The sequence below is a fragment of the Callorhinus ursinus genome, unplaced genomic scaffold, assembly GCF_003265705.2.
Source record: "Callorhinus ursinus isolate GAN/ISIS: 27379988/994484 unplaced genomic scaffold, GSC_fseal_2.0 scaffold11, whole genome shotgun sequence".
NCBI lineage: Eukaryota > Metazoa > Chordata > Mammalia > Carnivora > Otariidae > Callorhinus > Callorhinus ursinus.
Genome location: NW_027397073.1, coordinates 38,070,571 through 38,091,961, shown reverse-complemented (window position 1 = coordinate 38,091,961; position 21,391 = coordinate 38,070,571). Strand labels below are relative to the sequence as shown.

Genomic DNA, 21,391 nt, shown 5'->3' with positions numbered 1-21,391 from the left:
GCTACACCAGAGATTCGAGAGGCAGAGAGGTGAAGACCGGGACTCACAGCTTACCTGAGCAGACGCCCACAAGCAGAAACCGCTGCAGGAACCGGTGCTAGGGTAGGAAAACCTGAAGTGTAACTGAGGAATTGCTGGAGACTCAGTGTTGACTCTCAGAATTAACAACTCTAGGGGGAGTCAGTTATAGGATAGAACGCAACAATACTGTGAGCATTATGTCCAAAAGTTTGCCCAAGATTCCCACGATAAATATTGGAGAAAAATCCTCTCCTACTTCTGGCAGAGAGAGTAGAAAAGGAACCATTTTGAAACAAGCCAGAGCGCTCTGTTCTTAAATAGGCCTGCCTTCAGGAGAAACTAATTAACCAGACCCCAGCCTGCTGGAGTTTTATCACAGACTAACTGACATGGGGAAGGGAAATATCCAACCCTAGCACACTTAAACCAATCCGTCCCCCTGTCTCACCTAAGCGGGGAGGAAAAAACTGAAAAACACTTGTGAAGTTCACAGTCCAAGGTACAGGATCACTAAAAGACCGACACCTAATTATAGGACTATAGAACGTGCCCCTCCCCCTACACCTCCCAAAACATCATTACAGGCCTATTTAAAGCAGTTCCTTTCACCAAGTACACTGAATCTGGCTATTCAGAAAAAATTATAACTCATACCAAAAAGCCAAAAATACAATTTGAAGATACAGAGCAGCACCAGAATCAGACACGACAGGGATTCTGGAATTAAATATATATATATATATGCTTATGTATGTGTCTATATAAGTAATAAATGACAGCAATAATACAAGGGATGGGAGGAAGGAATTAGGATATTTGGTTATGATAAGGTTCTCACACTACTTGTGAAGTGGGATAGTGTTATTTAAAAGTGGACTTGAATTAGTTGAAATGTATATTGCAAACTCTAGGGCAAGTACTGAAAAAAGTCTTATAAAAGTATAATTGATATGCTAAAAGAGAAAATAGAATCATATAGAGTGCTCAGTTAAAACCACAAAAGGCAGAAAAGAATGGAAAACAGAAAACAGAAACAAAGGACAGTAATAGAATATAGCAATAAAGCATGGTAGATACTAACCCAACTATATCAATAATCTTATTGAATGGGGTCTAAATATACTGATTAAAAGACACAGACTGTCAAAGTAGATAAAAAAATATATAACCCAACTAATGTCTTATTACCAGAAACCCACTTTAAATGTAAAGACACGGGCACCTGGGTGGCTCAGTCGTTAAGCGTCTGCCTTCGGCTCAGGTCATGATCCCAGGGTCCTGGGATCGCGCCCCGCATCGGGCTCCCTGCTGGGCGGGGAGCCTGCTTCTCCCTCTCCCACTCCCCCTGCTTGTGTTCCCGCTCTCGCTGTGTCTCTCTCTGTCAAATAAATACATAAAATCTTTAAAAAAATAAAAAATAAATAAATAATAAATAAATAAATAAATGTAAAGACACAGAAAATAAAAGTAAATGGATGGAGAAAAAAATAGCAGTGATCAAAAGAAAGTAGCTATATTATTTTTAGATAAAGCAAACTTCAAAGTAAGGAGAGTAATCAAGTACAAAGAAGGATATTACATAATGATAAGAGGTTAATTCCCCCAGAAGATATAACAATTCTTAACATGTATGCACTGAATAATTGATCTACATGATGCAAAAACTGATAGAATTACACTGTCATTGTTCGCCAATTACATGATCATCTATGTAAAAGTCTGAAAGAACGAACAATAAAACCCCTGAACTAACAGATGATTATAGCAAGTTTTGAGGTCGCACACTAGTGATCTCCATCCAGCCATCTGTGCACCAGAGGCCACTTCAAGGAAAGCGTATTGTAGTGTGTGGGCAAAAAGGAACAGGCTGAGTTGGGGAGGCTTGGAGCTGCCCTAATGCCCCAAGGCATACGAATATCAGAAGATTTCTGCTTTTATCAGTAAATCGGAGTGCAGTTACAGTCACAGTGATTTCCCCACTCTACTCAAGAAACAAGAAAAAATTTAATTTCTTGCTCCTTCTTGGAGAACAACAGGCAATACAATGCTCACTTAAGTATCAAGACTTAGGTTTCCAGATCAAAACATAAGGCCCAAATGTCGTTAATGAAATATAAAATTCTCATGTAGACCATAAGGTGGACTTGGAAGAATAAGATCATGGAGCATGCTATGATGCACTTTATGTTTCTGAGGAAAATAAAACCTTAGCCAGAGAAGTAAAAGGGATACTATCAATATTTCTCTTCCCACCTTCCCTATCCTACACAGGCTATCACTAGACCTGTCTCCTCTCCTCCTTTGGAATTCTCTCCTCTTTTGAAGCGCCCAAGAAACTAGATAGAGGTGAAGAGTTTCAGAGGATGCCAGAAGTGTGAAATGCTTAAGCCTAAGAATGTACTTGATTCTTGATCATTTCTTTAGGGAAAGATAACTCATCCCAGGAAATGGCCCATGCAGGGAAGCCCTGTTCACTTATGATAAGTCAAAATAGGAGCTACTGGGCACTGGTAGGAGGAAGCCCTCTTTCATGGTCATTGTGATTGTGGGCATCACATTCATCATGGACTACTGAAATACAAGAAGCATCCACCCAAAGATAACTACAGATTTGGGGCCATGAGAAACCACCAGTATAGATGATACAGCTTTTGACCCAGCTGAAGAGTGAAAAGATTGATTATTCAGATTTATATACCTATTTCCAACTAAGGTAGCTACACATGCATCTTATGGGAAAAGGAAAGAAGACACCTATACCAATGGTACATACCTTTTGTTTATTAGAATTCTGTCAAAGGTTAAAGAATGAAAAGTACTTTGAAAAGCCCTGTCTATACCATCTTCTCTTTCTTTGGACAATGGCACCAAGCATAATTTGAAAACTCCATCAGAATTATTTGAAATAGATGTATAAAATCAATGGCAAAAGTCATCCTGAATCAAAGCCTAAAATACAGACTGATTAGTGTAAAGGGATTTGCTGCAATTCAACACTGCATCTTAGTGAGATGAATGATAGCATCTGTTAATAATTATGAGCCAGCTGGGTAGGAGACATAATAGAAATCTGTAACACACAATATCTTTAAGCAACAAAATGAAGACAGTTTGCTAGATGCTGAATCAATAGATAAATAACTTTTAATACAGGATCTATTAATAGGACTTTAAATGGTTATTGTATGGCATCAGACAAAAAGAATGTGTTTTCATGAATAGTGCCTAGCCCAGCAAAGAGCTGCTAAGGATATTCACTTAACCTTATTATAATGTTTACTTTCTGTACAGACACAGATGGTAGATGATATTCTTATGCTCAGCATATTTCAGTGGTTAAAGTCAAATGTTTATAAAACCCAAAGCAAATCCCTTAGGAAACCATTAAGGCAGTATAGCAATTCATTATTAATAATTAATGAATTAATATTAGTAAAAGTAATTTGAACAATTTCTGATCTACAGAAGCACTATACAAGTGTTTGACAAAATAAAAATAACTATGTTAGGGTTACTTCTATATTGACACCCCACTATAGCTGTGGCATAATTATGATGTATGATATGTCACGAACAATGGCTAAAAAGTCAGGTAGAATCTTTTTAGGCTTTTTTTTCTCCCACTTATAATAACATAGCAGGATGTAACTGAGTTAATTATTTTGTTTAACAAATATTTATTGAGCACTTATTATATACCAAGCATTGTTCTGAGGACTAGAGATGTAGCAACAAGATAAAACACAAGATCCTACCTACTCTTCTAGGGAAGGGATCTTCTATTAGGGGAGGAATATAATCAGGAGACAGTTAACCAGGGGTAATTTCAGACGTTGATAAGAATCATGAAAAAAATCAAATAAGGTATTATAATAGTAATGGCACGTTGAAGCTATCAGTTTACTAACATCAAAACAACTTTATAAAATAATTCCTGTTGGAAAATAAAAGCCAACTAATTTTTCATACTTCTAATCACTCTTGGTCACTCCACAAAATATAAATATTTCATCCATTCTCTTGAACATCCTACCATGCTATACACCTTTCACATAGTTTACGCTCCCCCATCTCTGAAACTGCCCATTTCATGGCAAGCACACCCTGTCACTTTAACCTTTGCAGAAGAGAACATGCGTCCTTCCTTTCTCTGCCGCATGTTAAATATAGCCCTTGCTGAGACCATTGCCTTATTGTCTGAGTAGGGAAGAAACTGATCCTCCCCAGGCTAGTCAATTCTTAGTGACGGCACAGAGCTTAGCCTGAATCATGCCTTTGATCAGAAAACTAGATCACCCAGAGCCAAATCCCTTCTATGTGGCTCATATACTCCAGGAGGTGATATTATTCTGCCTTAGTCATCTCAGAGCCAGGTATCAGGCAACTAAGGACTACTAGGTCTGCTGAAATTATTCAAATTAACCAACGTAAATTGTCTACTCTGCCCTGCCTTGCTTTTCTTACAGAAACTCCAGTTAAGGCCATGGAGTAGGCCCCTCGCTGTTGCCCCTTCTTCCTCCAGACCAACACTGGTGCTTTCTCATGTGGCCCTGCCTGGTGAGCCATGTCTCCAGTTCCTAGGACTTGTGAGTATAACACACTTTGCTCTTTTGAGCCTCTTCTGTGTCTCCTCTGGTGGCTGCATATGACTGACCATCACCTAGGGAGACTAGATCCACAGTGCCCCTTCCTAACATTTAGTTTTCCACTATTATGTGAAAACAACTTTCTTTGAAGTCTGTCTCGTCCAGTTTTATAGCCCCCGATCTCTCCTTATTTATTATTTTACCTGCAGTTCAGTTCCCTATATTTCAAGACTTATTTATCACCTGGCCCACAGTCTCCCTTTCTACGCCAAATGACACCATTTTCCTGAATGACTTCAATGTCCTTAAAAATGATGTATTCATCATCCCAGCCTCAGAACACTGTGTACTTCTCAATTCAAATGACATTCATTTCATTTCAAATGACAGGCCATTTCAGGCACGTACAAATAAGATCATGTCCTAGACCTCGTTATAGCAAGAAATGATTCTTCTTTTGAAATACAAAACCTCAATTTTCAATTCTCTGCTTATAACGTATTATCTTCACAACTTTGTCACTATCTCCCACCCACTGTCTTTTAGCTGTCCTCATGAAGTCTTCCAATTCTTTAACCAAAATTTCTCCCAACTTACCAATCCCTGCCCATTTTCAATACCTTTCATTCAACCTAAACAGATTATCATAACTCTTAAGTACCCCTTTACCAATGCCCACAACTAACTTATCCCTTGATCTTTAGCCGAATTCAAAAGAGAAAACACCCACCTTATACCACTACTTAGCCTGCCTCACAATCTAGGAAAGCTACACAACTGTGAGAGATGGTGTCCTCTCAAAGTGGTGGTTGCCAACCCCACCGAGGGCTCCATAGCTGTTCCAATTCCTATTATCATTAGAGTCAAAACTTCCCTGCCTCTTTGTGTTCTCAAGCCTATCACCTACTTTCATGCCCCCCATCCTTCACAGTTAAAATCCCTCAACATCCTGCCTCCCTAGCTACAAAGAGAACTTACTTCCCCTGCATCCATCTTCCTCTTATCCTTGTTCAGGGTTTCTCACTGACTTCTCGATCTTTTCTCTGATCTCACTGCTCTCCCTAGTTTTGCTCAACTTCAATCCACTTTCCATACATCTGCAAGGCTATGACTAACTGTCACAATGTAAAAGAGATACCCCTGTTTTGAATCCTTCAGTTACTCGCTACCTTCGGGTTAAAGTCCAACGGCCCTACAATGATGAACCCTCCCCCCTGTCAAGCCTCTTTTTTTTGCCTCTGTACTCACCTTCCCCCACCTTGGTCTAAGAAGCCTGCGGTCCCGCTGTACTGGCATGGTTGCGTCATCCTGTTCCTATCATGTCCTCTTACTTTTCTCTTCTTCATACACACTACTCCCTCAGCTTTGTCAACTGGTGAACTCCTATTCATCTGTCAAGATTCTCCACAAGGAAGTCTTAACTGATCCCCACCGCCCTTTTCAAATGGGTTAGGCGTCTTTTTGTGTGTATTTCACATCACAAACATTAATCCATGTTCTCTTAATAATCTCTACTTGTCTGCCTCCCCTCTACAAGAAGTGCCTTTTTTGAGGAAAATCCATTTCATCTTTGAGTCTCCATGACCTACTACAGTGTGAAAGAGAATGATTATTTAACAACGAATTCTGGCAATTTTCATATGAACAAAACTTTTTCACCTGTTTATTTAGATATACTGTGTGATCCTACTATTTTATCTTGCTCCATTTTCTTGGAACTTTCATGTTAAAACCCCTGAGGAAAACTTTATTTATAAGTTAACGCATATTTTAATTTCAAATTTCAGTTTGTTTTAAAAAGGTAATAAAAAAAAAGATAATGGTGAAAATAACAAATAATCTAGTGCACTTATCTCTATTCTTTAATAACCACTGTTTTCCAACCATTAAATGATCTTGTGTACTTGGCTTCTCTAGAATACATCTTATTATTTTTAAATTGAAATAATAACATAGCATTTCTTTTTTTTACAATTGTGGGTGGCAGTCAATGTTAGCCTGTGTGTCGGGGAGAGAGCAAGGTAAATAGGGACAGGACAAGGGAATCAAAACAGCAGAATTACCATTAATGATTTTAGCTCTGTGGTCTTCAATACAATAGCTTCTAGCCACATGAGTCTACTTAATTTTAAATTAACTAAAATTAAAAAATCCAGTTCTTTAGTCATACTAGCCATATTTCCCATGCTCAGTAGCCACATGTGGCCAATGGTTACCATACTGGACTGTGCAGATCATTGCTGTCATCACAGAAATTTCTACTGGAGAGTGCTGCTCCAGCTAAACTGAATTCTATACCATAAATGGACAGGTATCTATGGAAACATAAATTGAGACTAAATTAAATCCTAGGTTTTTGCCACTTAATATATCTGCAAGTACAATTAATAAGATCATTTCTGTAGAATTAGTAGTGTCATCTCGAATTGTAAACAGCCAAATTCTTCAAGCAGATATCGCTAAGCTTTTTATGGAAAACACTTGACATTACAGATTCAGAGGTTAATTCTCCCATCAGTGCATGCATAAATCTTCTAGAAATGTTAACAGGAGAATGTTAATGAAAAACCTCTAAAATCGACATGAGAATAGTTTCTTCACTATGAAAATCTATTTCCCCTTCATTTGGAACTACTTAACTTGAAATTGTACTTAGCATTTGCATAATTTTAAGTTCTTATTTATAATTGAATAAAATATCTTTTTAATATTTAACCCCATGCCTATTTTTCTTTTGCAGTTCAAAATTTGGGATGATATATGATAAATTGAGAATATTGCCCTAAAAATTCATTTCACAGTTTAATAATTCCACTTAACCTCATATTTGTTTAGTTTTCTTGTTTTTTTTTCATAAATGATTAGCCCTACAAAATATTGCTGATAAAAGCAATGCTCTTTCTCTACAGAATGTGACCCACAGAGGTAATGAGGAGAAATGTTGACTTTCTGTGAAGTTCAGTTTGACCTAGCTCTCCTATCCTCTCTGTACTGTATCTTGGTCATATATACACTTAACCTAAAAGATATGATGAGAGCTCATAGGAATTAAAAATGATTTATTTCAGAATGAATAAAAAATCAAGATAAAGCACACATGTTCCCAGAGTTCAAAGCTATGATGGCATGATGCTGAGATGCTGAGTGTAGTTCCCAGGAAAGGAGCTTGGTAGTGCACTCTTGCTACTCAGGGTGTGTGCTGCCTCTATCACAGCTTGCTATAAACAAATGCGGAATGCTATTTCCACTTTTTACCTTTTTACACAAAAGAGAAAATTCTCTTTAGGTTTCTTTCAGTTAGTGAAAGAGGTACTAATATAGGCCTTTCATGAAAAGGAATGGTACAAGGCAAACTTTCAAAAAGGAGGGAATACCTGTAATAGCACAAAGGAGATGGATGGGAGCAAAGCTCTACTAGGTTAAGGAAAATGACACCAGACTTGACATCAGACTTGAGCCCAGAGGAACAAAGGAAGAGAGCCAGAAATGATAAATGAGGTAAATATAGAAAAAAGTATATATACTGGTTTTCTTTTCCTTGCTCATATTCTTTAAAAGTGATAAGATTATGTAAGGTAATAATTATAACAATGTATTGTAATATTTATGGATATAATGTAACAATAATATTACAAAAAAAAAAGGAAAAGAGCTATATAGAAGTACTATTTCTGTTTCTCACTGGAAATTAAGATACATGATAGGACCTGGAACAACCACTAAGGAAATAATTCAAAAAAGAAAAAAAAACCATTAAAGAAGTTAAAATGCTACATTAAAAATATTTATTCAAAGCAAAAGAAAAGAGTAAAGGAGAAATAGAACAAAAAAGACATGAGACATGTAGAAAACAAAAGGCAAAATGGCAGATATAGATCCAACAATATCAATAACAACATTAAATGTGAATGTATTAAATAATCCAATTAAAAGACAGAGATTGCTCAAAGGGGCCCGAGGGAAGGTGAGGAGCTGCTGATGGCTGGAAAGAATATGGGTGAGTCTTTGGTGGTTTGTGATGTCGCTGAAGATTTAGTGGAAAAGGTGAGAAAGTTTCGTTTTCGCAAAGAAATGAACAATGCTGCCATTATAATGAAAATTGATAAGGATAAACACCTGGTGGTACTGGATGAAGGGTTTGAGGGCATTTCACTGGATGAACTTAAAGATGAACTGCCTGAATGATAACCTCACTTCATTGTGTATAGTTATAAATACCAACATGAAGATGGAAGAGTTTCATATCCTCTGTGCTTTACTTTCTCCAGTCCTGTTGCATGTAAGCCTGAACAACAGATGATGTATGCTGGGAGTAAGAATAAGCTAGTCCAAACAGCTGAACTAACCAAGGTATTTGAAATAAGAAATACCGAAGACCTAACTGAAGAGTGGTTACGTGAGAAACTTGGATTTTTCCACTAATGTGAACTGTGTTTCTAAAGTATTTATGTATTAACCTGACCATACTGGAACCAGACATAAATACTTATGCCTAAAAATATAGCTACTTACAGTTGGTTTCCTGCAGTAAAGAAAAATTCTTCATTTGTTCGAAGTTTGAACAAAGGGAAAATCATCTTCATAGTAATGAAACTTTGTGAAGTGTTTCCTTATATTTGTAATTGTTAGGGGGACTACTTCTCTCCAGGGACTTTTGTACTCTTGTGACTGATTTCTATAACTTACAGTTCAGAACTTGTTACTATTTACAGACACCATTGGAAAGTGGGTATTAGATTGTGATAGACAACAGTTGCCTCCTTTTGACAAATACTGGATATTAGCAGTTTATATATGAAAATAGCATATTATCACTTGTCAAATCTTTAAAATTTATTTGGGGTAAAAGACTTGAATGACCCAATTTAGAGCCATGAAAAATAATTTACTGTAGTGTAAGTTGCATTACAAGTACACTTGTCACCAATTCCGTACCTTCTTTGGTTTCCTATATCTTTTTAATCAAGTCCAGAAACTTTGTTCATCAGTTATTCATTCTTAAGGTCTGGGAGTTAGATTTTATAGTAGTTATGACTATTATGTTTTCTTCTTACAGGAAATAACATCTTAGTCTTAGAAACTGATAGGTTGGAACTAATCAAGGGCTTCATTCCTGGTTGTGTCATAGCTAGATAGTTTTGGATCTAGGTTAATAACACTTTATTTATAAAGCACCTCTTGATGTTGTCCTGTGAATACAAGTTATTTTAAATGTGTTAATACTGTGCCTTTGATTTGTTAGCTTTAAAGTTAGTTTAAGACTTTTACACTGCCAGTATTCCAGATTTGGTGAAATTAATATATTTGTAAAGGGTCCAAGTAAAACAATTTTCTAATGTGTGTATCTGAAATTTGTAATAAAATCAACTTCAAAAATTCCAACTATCTGCTTGCATTGGTGAATATATGGCAGTTGAAAATTATAATTTGGGGTGTATTTATGATTACCTTTGTGCCATAAGAAAAATTACTTATCTTAAAACCTTGGCCAGAGTTAATAACATTAACACATTAAAAGAAATTGCATCTTATATCCTAAATGTCAGAAGATATTCCGAACTGGACATCCATCATAAAGCAAGGATTCTAATATATAGTGTACTTTAAGAACAACATATAAGTAACTGTTTACCATTACTTTGACAAAAGGTCTTGAGACTGTAAAGACTAACCAAATTTGGTGAGCAAATTCTTATATTAAGACTATCTTAGTCAAAGATACAAATGTAGTGATCCAACGGGGTACGTGCACCCCGATGTTTATAGAAGCAATGTCTACAATAGCCAAACTATGGAAACAGCTAAGATGTCCATCGACAGATGAATGGATGAAGATGTGGTATATATATACAATGGAATAATATGCAGCCATCAAAAGGAATGAAATCTTGCCATTTGCAACAATGTGGTTGGAACTGGAGGGTATTATGCTGGGCGAAATAAGTCAATCAGAGAAAGACACGTCTCATATGATCTCACTGATATAAGGAATTCCTAATCTCAGGAAACAAACTGAGGGTTGCTGGAGTGGTGGGGGGTGGGAGGGATGGGGTGGCTGGGTGATAGACATTGGGGAGGGTATGTGCTACGGTGAGCGCTGTGAATTGTGTAAGACTGTTGAATCACAGACCTGTACCTCTGAAACAAATAATACATTATATGTTAAAATAAAAAAAAGAAAGAAGATAGTAGGAAGGGAAAAATGAAGGGGGGAATTCGGAGGGGGAGATGAACCATGAGAGACTATGGACTCTGAGAAACAAACTGAGGGTTCTAGAGGGGAGAGGGGTGGGAGGATGGGTTAGCCTGGTGATGGGTATTAAAGAGGGCATGTACTGAATAGAGCACTGGGTGTTATACGCAAACAATGAATCATGGAACACTACATCAAAAACTAATGATGTAATGTATGGTGATTAACATAACAATAAAAATTATTAAAAAAAAACTAATGATGTAATGTATGGTGACTAACATAATAAAAAAAAGAATATCTTAGTCATTTCAAAACTAGAAAGACATTATTTTATGTTGGCGTATTTTTCATTTATATATTCTTTGCATTTTTTTGAGCTTTCTGTGCCGACACTAATAAAGAGGTAGAGATAGTTGGAATTTTCACAATATTGAATCTCCTGTGGCCAACACTGTTTGGCTTCACTGATCTAAAAAACAGGAAGCAATAGGAAGTTAGTTGGAAATGAGGAAGTGCTAGAGTGGGCATTTGTTTTGGTTAATGAATGGGAAGGACTTTTTATTCCAATTTCCAGAGAGAACTTCAAACCCAGGAAGCTTACGAATTCTTTAAACAGCTATTTTGATATTGGAGAATAATGCTTATAATTCTGTGGAAATGCAGATATAACCCAAGTGAACGGAGAGTGTTTTTAATGTTTTTAAATGAAGGAAATGAGATTTCATTTCACCATGTTTGCAGCAATAAGGGAAACTAGTGCTGCAAGAAGGTATTTTTTTATGAGGTTCCTTATTTTATCTTGCATGTTTTAGTTGTTTTGTTTTGTTTTTAAATTTGAAAGTCCTCCATATTGTCAGATGATACTGACTTCCATAAACAGAACTTAGTTCCCCTGTTCTCTAACAGGGACAAAGAGCTGTGAGAAATCATGTTTTTTGAGCTTGTTTGACTCCTTATCAATAGCATGTATTTTGCAAGACAATAGTTTATGATTGGGGAATCAGTAGAACATGTTTTGACTCCCTCAGTCCTATAGGGAGACTTAAAAATCCTATGCTCTAGAGTGTTCTCAGAGTTTTATATAAATTTCCCTCCCATGTAATCAAATTTTGCATTGTTCTTTTCAAGTATATATTCAATTTGCTCTCTTTTTCTGCCTCCTCTCAAATAGTAACTCCAGATTGGATAATTCCAGTTTTTACATTCCACAGCTTTCTGGTGCAGTCATTCCCATTCATATCTTAATCTTTCCCTTTTGGCATCAGCTTTTTTCCTGGGAACCTCCTTCATGGTCTTCTAAGTCAGCCTTAGCTTTGAAATTGTTGACCTTGCATAAGTTCTGCACAGAATCCAATGTTGTCACAATAGAGCCAACTAGTAATTCCAGCATGCTTTTAGTATGGTTTCTGTGGCAACATAAATGACATATGAAGGAAACTGTTCTCAGGTTACTATGCTGAAATTCCAAAATGTCAGAGTTTTGAATAGTCTTCGCTTTGTTCTGATATTGAAGCAACCATGTTAAGAGAAAGGCTGTTAGACCGTTTTTTGTTTAATTGACTTCTAAAATAAATGTTCAAATTGCCTATTTCTAAAAAGTTTACTAAATGGCTAGTGCAGTTAAACATACTCCTGTTTAAGAGGGTGTTGCTAAATTTTTTATTACTGTTACTAAATAACCTTTGTAGCAAAATGTCTGTCTGCACTTTTCTCTCCCCTTTTATCTATTTTCAGGAGTCAAATGTAGTCATAAACTGTATCCTGGTATGACACTTTAACTAAAAATTTCCAGTTAGAGGAATTTGTTGCAAAATTAAATTGGGCTGTCTTTATTCCCCACCTATATAGATAGTAAGGAAGGTATACTTAAAAAAATGTTTGGACTACTTTAAAACTTGAGCAATGTCATTTATCCATAATGTGGACTAGTGATGAATAGATATTCTCATGAGAGTTTAAATGCTGCTATTTGGTGGAAGTAGAGACTAACTTGTATTCTATCAATTCAAATATTCTTAGTATGGTCGCTTTCCCTATTTGTTCAGTAGACTGATAATACCGGAATCTGTAGAATTTGAGCCTTTACAACTTATGTGAAGAAGTGTCTCAAACATTTCTGGACAAATCTTATTTTGTATTTCTAGAAGAATATAAATCTTTTTAGGACACTTAACACTAACGGCCCCAATTTGACTATTCTTGAGAAATTTGTTTCTTGTTATGACATTTGGCATTTCAAATCAGTGACCATGTTCCTGTAATATTCAGAACAACTATGTTAGGGTTATGATAGAAACTGTGTTTTCTTGCTTTTTGGAATATAGTTCATACACATATATTACTTGAATATTGTTTGAGATCACTAACTTGCCAGGGCAGTTCCCATAATCTAGATGGTCCAATATAATCTCATTCAGGAGGCTTGAAACATTAATGGTTTCATCTTGTGAATTTTAACAGTTCCCTGTCATCATTTAACAAACTCAGCAACTGGCACAACTTCTTAAGCTGTGATTTCAGTCTCTACTAGTTCATATTGCATGTTTCTTTTGGACAGTCTTCTGTTAAGCACGGTGCTTGTACTGGTTTAAATAAAATGTTAACATAAAAAAAAGAGATTATCAGACTGGATAAAAACAAAAAACAAAGTAAGATACAACTATATGCTATTTAAAAGAGACACATTTAATTTTTAATTTTTGTTAAAAGACACACATTTTAAATCCAAAGATAGAAAGAGGTTGCAAGAATGGAAAATAATATATTATGCAAACAACAACCACAAAAAAGCTGGAGTGAGTATACTAACATCAGACAAAATAGACTTTAAAACAAAAATGCTACCAGTGTAAATGAGAGGCATTTTATAACGATAAAAGGGTCAATCCATCAGGAAGATATAACAATCATAAAATATGTGAGCCTAATAACAGAGCACCAGTGTACATGAAGGAAGAAGTGACAACAATGAAGGGAGATAAAGACAATTCAACAATAATAGCTGGATAATAGTTGGAGATTTCAGTACCTCACTTCCAGTAAAATAGGTAGAACAACTAAGCAGAAGATCAACAAGGAAATAGAAGACTTGAACAACCCTATAAACCAACTAGATATAATAGACATCAATAGAATACAGTTCACCAAACAACAGCAGTATATATATTCTTCTCAAGTGCACATGGCTCATTCTCCAAAACAGACCATATGCTAGTCCATAAAACAAATATCCATAAATGCAGAAAGACTGACAGAGTAAAAATGTATTTTCTCTGACCTTCATGGAATGAAATTAGAAATCAACAAAAGAAAGAAATTTGGTAAACTCACAAATATATTGAGATTAAACAATATGCTTCTAAATAACCAACTGGTAAAAGAAGTAATCAAAGGGAAATTAGAAAATATTTTTAGGTGAATTAAAATGAAGACACAACATACCCAAACTTATGGTATGCAGCTAAAACAGCAGTGTTGAAAGAAATTTACAGCTTTAAACACTTACATTTTAAAAAAGAATAAAGATCTCTAATCAATAACCTAATTTTCCATCTTAAGGCACTGGGAAAAAAAGACAAAACGTAATTCAAGGGAAAGGAAGTAAATAACAATAATTAGAGTGGAGACTGATGAAATAGAGAATAGTCAAACAATAGACAAAATGAATGAAACCAAGAGGTTCTTTGAAAAAGAACATAATTGAGAACCCATTACCTAGATTGATAAAGAAAAAAGGAGAGAAGACTCAAATGATAAGACATAAATGCAGCAGGGGTCACCACTACTGACCTTACAGAAATAAAAGATAAAATGAATACTCTAAATAATTATATGCCTACAAATTACTTAGGTGAAATGGACAAAGTCCTAGAAATATACAAACTACTTAAATTGACTCAAGGATAAGCAATATGAATAGACCTATAAAAGGTAAAGATATTGAATTAGCAATCAAAACTACCATAAAGGAAAGCCCATGCTCATATGGCTTCACTTCCCAATTCTTCCTATGAGGCCTGTATTACCCTGGTCTGAATGCCAGGCAAAGATAACACAAGAAATGAAAATTACAGCTGATATCTTATGAATATGAATACAAACATCCTCAACAAAATACTAGCAAACCAAATCCAGGAACATGTAAGTAAAATTATATACCACGATCTACTGGAATTTATCTCAGAAATACAAAGTTGGCTTAACATCTGAAAAGTAATTAATCATATCAATAAAATAAGAAACAAAAAACAGATAATCAACTCAACAGACACCCATAAAAACATTTGACAAAGACCACACTCTTTCATGAGAAAAATTCAACAAAGTAGGGAAGGGAACTTCACCAACCTCAGAAGAGACATCTACAAAAACCCACAGTTAACACCTCAATTAATGGTAAAAGACTGGACGCCTTCATCAGTGATAAGGACCAAAACAAGGACCTACACTCTTGTCACGTCTATTCAAAAGTGTACAGGTGGTTCTAGCTACAGCAATTTTATAAGAAAAAGAAATTATGGCACCTAGAATTAGAAAGGAAGAGGTAAATCTATCCCTATTTGCAATTGAAATGCTTTTGTATGTAGAAATTTCTAAGGAATCCCTTAAAACTCTATTAGAACTAAAGAGTGAATTCAGAAACAACGGGAGCAAGATGGCGGAGAAGTAGGAGACCTAGATTTCGTCTGGTCTCAGGAATTCAGCTGAATAGGGATCAAACCATTCTGAACACCTACGAACTCAACAGGAGATCAAAGAGGAGAGTAGCAACAACTATCTGAACAGAGAAGCGACCACTTACTGGAAGGTAGGACGTGCGGAGAAGTGAATCCGAGGCGGGAGGATAGACGGCGGGGGAGGGGCCTCTGCCGGCCGCTTCTGGCAAGTGATAGAGCCGCAGAGCACAAAATCGGACCTTTTAGAAGTCGGCTCCGCTGAGGGACGTCGCTCCAGTGGCTAAGCGGGGGTGGAACCCTCGCGGGACAGTGGGGTCTCAGGACCCTTGGGGTCACAGAAAGACCGGGGGAGCCTGAGTGCGCCAGAGCTCCCAGGTATCGGAGCAGGGAAGCCGGCTGCAGAGACGGAGCTGAGGCGCGGGCTCTCAGCTTGGGGTTGCTATAAACTGTGATCCGCAGCCCACTCGGGCCACTGCTCCTGCAGCAGGGACCCAACAGGCGGCAGATCTGGGGAGACTCCCCTTCCTTCCCGGGGAGGAGCGGCGCGGGAACGCACCGCAGGGATCTGCTGGGTTTGGAGACTCCACACGGGGTCAGGTGCCAGAGATACAAACGCTCGGTCACAGGCCGGGTGAGCACGGAGTGCGGCCGGAGACCAGGGACAAGGGAGTGACTGCTTTTCTCTGGGGGCGCACTGAGGAGCGGAGCCCCGAGTTCTCAGCTCCTCCGGGTGGAGATTGGGAGGCAACCATTTTTGCCCTGGTCCTCCAAGGCTGTACGGAGAGCTTGAAGGGAACAAAAGCTCCTGAGATCAAACCCGCGCAGCTTGCTTAGCCCGGACCAACAAGGGCGGGGCAATTCCGCCTCCGACAAAGACATTTGGAAACCACAGCAACTGGCCCCTCCCCCAGAAGATCAGTACGAACAGCCAGCAAGCCAAGACCAAGTTTACCGATCAAGGAGAACAGGAGAACTCCAGCGCTAGGGGAATACTGCACATAGAATTCATGGCTTTTTTTTACCATGATTCATTAGTTCATCAAAGTTAATTTTTGTTAACTGTTTTTTTTCTTTTTCTTTTTCCCTTTTTCACCCAACTTCTTATAATCTCTTTTTAAAAAAAAAAAAAACATTTTTTATTTTTCATTTTTAGAGTCATATTTTATCCCTTCATAGTAGTTACCCTTATTTTTGGCATATATATATAAGTTGTTCTCTCTTTAAAATTTTGAGATACAGTTTCTTCTAACAGATAAAAATATACCCTAAATCACTAGTGTATGGTTCTGTTCTAGTCTCCTGCCTGATCACATTCTCTCCCTTTTTTCTTTCTTTTTTTCTTAAATCTTCTTTCTTTTTTCAAACAACTTCTTATCTTATCAAGTCCTTTTATAAAATCTTTTATAATTTTCATCTTTACAATCATCTTCTATCCCTTCATTGTATCAACCCTTATTTTGTACATATATGTCTTTCTTCCTTTAAGATTTTAGGAGGCACTTTTTTCTAACAGACCAAAATATGCCCAAAATCTAGTGTGTGGCACTGATCTATGCACTAGCCTGATCATATTTGATCACATTCTGCTTTTTTTGTATTGTTCTGTTTTTGTTTTTATCTTTTTTTTTCTTTCTTTCCCTTTCTTTTCCCCTGGTTTCAGGTCTTTTCTGATTTGTATACAGTATATTTGCTGGGGACGTTGTAAACCTGTTAGCATTTTGTTCTCTCATTCATCTATTCTCCTCTGGACAAAATGACAAGATGAAAAAATCACCTCAGCAAAAAGAACAAGAGGTAGTACCGTCAGCCAGGGACCTACTCAATACGGACATTAGTACGATGTCGGACCTAGAGTTCAGAATCATGACTTTAAAGATACTAGCTGGGCTTGAAAAAAGCGTGGAAGTTATTAGAGAAACCCTTTCTGGAGAAATAAAAGAACTAAAATCTAACCAAGTCGAAATCAAAAAGGCTCTTGATGAGGTGCAATCAAAAATGGGGGCACTAACTGCTAGGATAAATGAGGCAGAAGAGAGAATCAGTGATATAGAAGACCAAATGATGGAAAATAAAGAGGCTGAGAAAAAGAGGAAGAAACAACTACAGGATCACGAGGGCAGAATTCGAGAGATAAGTGATTCGATAAGACGAAACAACATTAGAATAATTGGGATCCCAGAAGAAGAAGAAAGAGAGAGAGGGGCAGAAGGTATATTGGAGCAAATAATAGCAGAGAACTTCCCTAATGTGAGGAAGGAAACAGGCATCAAAATCCAGGAGGTACAGAGAACCCCTCTCAAAATCCATAAAAATAGGTCAACACCGCGACATCTAATAGTAAAACTTACGAGTCTCAGAGACAAAGAGAAAATCCTGAAAGCAGCTCGGGAGAAGAGATATGTAACCTACAATGGTAGAAACATTAGATTGGCAACAGACCTATCCACAGAGACGTGGCAGGCCAGAAAGGACTGGCAAGATATCTTCAGAGCACTAAACGAGAAAAATATGCAGCCAAGAATACTATATCCAGCTAGGCTATCACTGAAAATAGAAGGAGAGATAAAAAGCTTCCAGAACAAACAAAAACTAAAGGAATTTGCAAACACGAAACCAGCCCTCCAAGAAATATTGAGAGGGGTCCTCTAAGCAAAGAGAGAACCTAAAAGCAGCAAAGAGCAGAAACGAACACAGACAACAGACAGTTAACAGTCACCTTACAGGTAATACAATGGCACTAAATTCATACCTTTCAATAGTTACCCTGAATGTAAATGGGCTCAATGCCCCAATCAAAAGACACAGGCTATCAGATTGGATTAAAAAACAAGACCCATCCATATGCTGTCTGCAAGAGACTCATTTTAGACCCAAAGACACCCCCAGATTGAAAGTGAGGGGGTGGAAAACCATTTACCATGCTAATGGACACCAAAAGAAAGCTGGGGTGGCAATCCTTATATCAGACAAACTAGATTTTAAAACAAAGACTGTAATAAGAGATGAGGAAGGACACTATATCCTACTTAAAGGGTCTATCCAACAAGAAGATCTAACAATTGTAAATATCTATGCCCCTAACATGGGAGCAGCCAATTATATAAGGCAATTAATAACAAAAGCAAAGAAACACATTGACTGCAATACAATAATAGTGAGGGACTTTAACACCCCCCTGACTGAAATGGACAGATCATCTAAGCAAAAGATCAACAGGGAAATAAAGACTTTAAATGACACACTGGACCAAATGGACTTCACAGACATATTCAGAACATTCCACCCCAAAGCAATGGAATACACATTCTTCTCTAGTGCCCATGGAACATTCTCCAGAATTGATTACATCCTAGGTCACAAATCAGGTCTCAACCGGTACCAAAAGATTGGGATCATTCCCTGCATATTTTCAGACCACAATGCTTTGAAACTAGAACTCAATCACAAGAGGAAAGTAGGAAAGAACTCAAATAAATGGAGGCTAAAGAGCATCCTACTAAAGAATGAATGGGTCAACCAGGGAATTAAAGAAGAATTAAAAAACTTCATGGAAACCAATGAAAATGAAAACACAACTGTCCAAAATCTTTGGGATACAGCAAAGGCAGTCCTGAGAGGAAAGTATATAGCAATACAAGCCTTTCTCAAGAAACAAGAAAGGTCTCAAATACACAATCTAACCCTACACCTAAAGGAGCTGGAGAAAGAACAGCAAATAAAGCCTAAACCCAGCAGGAGAAGAGACATAATAAAGATCAGAGCAGAAATCAATGAAATAGAAACCAAAAGAACAGTAGAACAGATCAATGAAACTAGGAGCTGGTTCTTCGAAAGAATTAACAAGATTGATAAACCCCTGGCCAGACTGATCAAAAAGAAAAGAGAAATGACCCAAATCAACAAAATCATGAATGAAAGAGGAGAGATCACAACCAACACCAAAGAAATAAAAACAATTATAAGAACATATTATGAGCAACTCTATGCCAGCAAATTAGATAACCTGGAAGAAATGGGTGCATTCCTAGAGATGTATCAACTACCAAAACTGAACCAAGAAGAAATAGAAAACCTGAACAGACCTATAACCACTAAGGAAATTGAAGCAGTCATCCAAAATCTCCCAACAAACAAAAGCCCAGGGCCAGATGGCTTCCCAGGGGAATTCTATCAGACATTTAAAGAAGAATTAATACCTAGTCTCCTGAAACTGTTCCAAAAAATAGAAATGGAAGGAAAACTTTCAAATTCATTTTATGAGGCCACCATTACCTTGATCCCCAAACCAGACAAAGATCCCATCAAAAAGGAGAATTACAGACCAATATCCTTGATGAATATGGATGCAAAAATTCTCACCAAAATACTAGCCAATAGGATCCAACAGTACATGAAAAGGATTATTCACCACGACCAAGTGGGATTTATCCCTGGGCTGCAAGGCTGGTTCAACATCCACAAATCAATCAACGTGATACAATACATTAACAAAAGAAAGAACAAGAATCATATGATCCTCTCAATAGATGCAGAAAAAGCATTTGACAAAGTACAGCATCCTTTCTTGATCAAAACTCTTCAGAGTATAGGCATAGAGGGTACATACCTCAATATCATAAAAGCCATCTGTGAAAAACCTAAAGCAAATATTATTCTCAGTGGGGAAAAACTGAGAGCTTTCCTCCTAAGGTCAGGAACGCGGCAGGGATGTCCACTATCACCACCTCTATTCAACATCACATTAGAAGTCCTAGCCACAGAAATCAGACAACAAAAAGAAATCAAAGGCATCCAAATCAGCAAGGAGGAAGTCAAACTCTCACTCTTTGCAGAAGATATGATACTTTATGTGGAAAACCCAAAAGACTCCACACCAAAACTGCTAGAACTCATACAGGAATTCAGTCAAGTAGCAGGCTATAAAATCAATGCACAGAAATCAGTGGCATTCCTATACACCAACAACAAGACAGAAGAGAGACAAATCAAGGAGTCGATCCCATTCACAACTGCACCCAAAACCATAAGATACCTAGGAATAAATTTAACCAAAGAGGCAAAGGATCTGTACTCAGAAAACTATAAAATACTCATGAAAGAAATTGAAGAAGACACAAAGAAATGGAAAAACGTTCCATGCTCATGGATTGGAAGAACCAACATTGTGAAGATGTCAATGCTACCTAGAGTAATCTACACATTCAATGCAATCCCCATCAAAATACCATCCACTTTTTTCAAAGAAATGGAACAAATAATCCTAAAATTTGTATGGAACCAGAAGAGACCCCGATTAGCCAGAGGAATCTTGAAAAAGAAAAGCAAAGCTGGCGGCATCACAATTCCGGACTTCCAGCTCTATTACAAAGCTGTCATCATCAAGACAGTATGGTACTGGCACAAAAACAGACACATAGATCAATGGAACAGAATCAAGAGCCCAGAAATGGACCCTCAACTCTATGGTCAACTTAACTTTGACAAAGCAGGAAAGACTGTCCAGTGGAAAAAAGACAGTCTCTTCAACAAATGGTGTTGGGCAAATTGGACAGCCACATGCAGAAGAATGAAACTGGACCATTTCCTTACACCACACACAAAAATAGACTCCAAATGGTTGAAAGACCTAAATGTGAGACAGGAGTCCATCAAAATCCTAAAGGAGAACACAGGTAGCAACCTCTTCGACCTCAGCCACAGCAACTTCTTCCTAGAAACCTCACCAAAGGCACGGGAAGCCAGGGCAAAAATGAACTATTGGGATTTCATCAAGATAAAAAGCTTTTGCACAGCAAAAGAAACAGTCCACAAAACCAAAAGACAACTGACAGAATGGGAGAAAATATTTGCAAATGACATATCAGATAAAGGGCTAGTATCCAAAATCTATAAAGAACTTATCAAACTCAACA

At 37.3% G+C, this 21,391-nt stretch overlaps 1 protein-coding gene and 1 pseudogene across 13 annotated transcripts in view; one reads left to right on the top strand and one right to left on the bottom strand.

Annotated features, from left to right (window-relative positions):
• Positions 1–21,391, bottom strand: part of NOL4 (nucleolar protein 4) — a 422,575-nt gene that overhangs the window by 159,520 nt on the left and 241,664 nt on the right. The window lies entirely within an intron of this gene.
• LOC112835269 (glia maturation factor beta pseudogene) lies at positions 8,557–9,094 on the top strand (annotated as a pseudogene).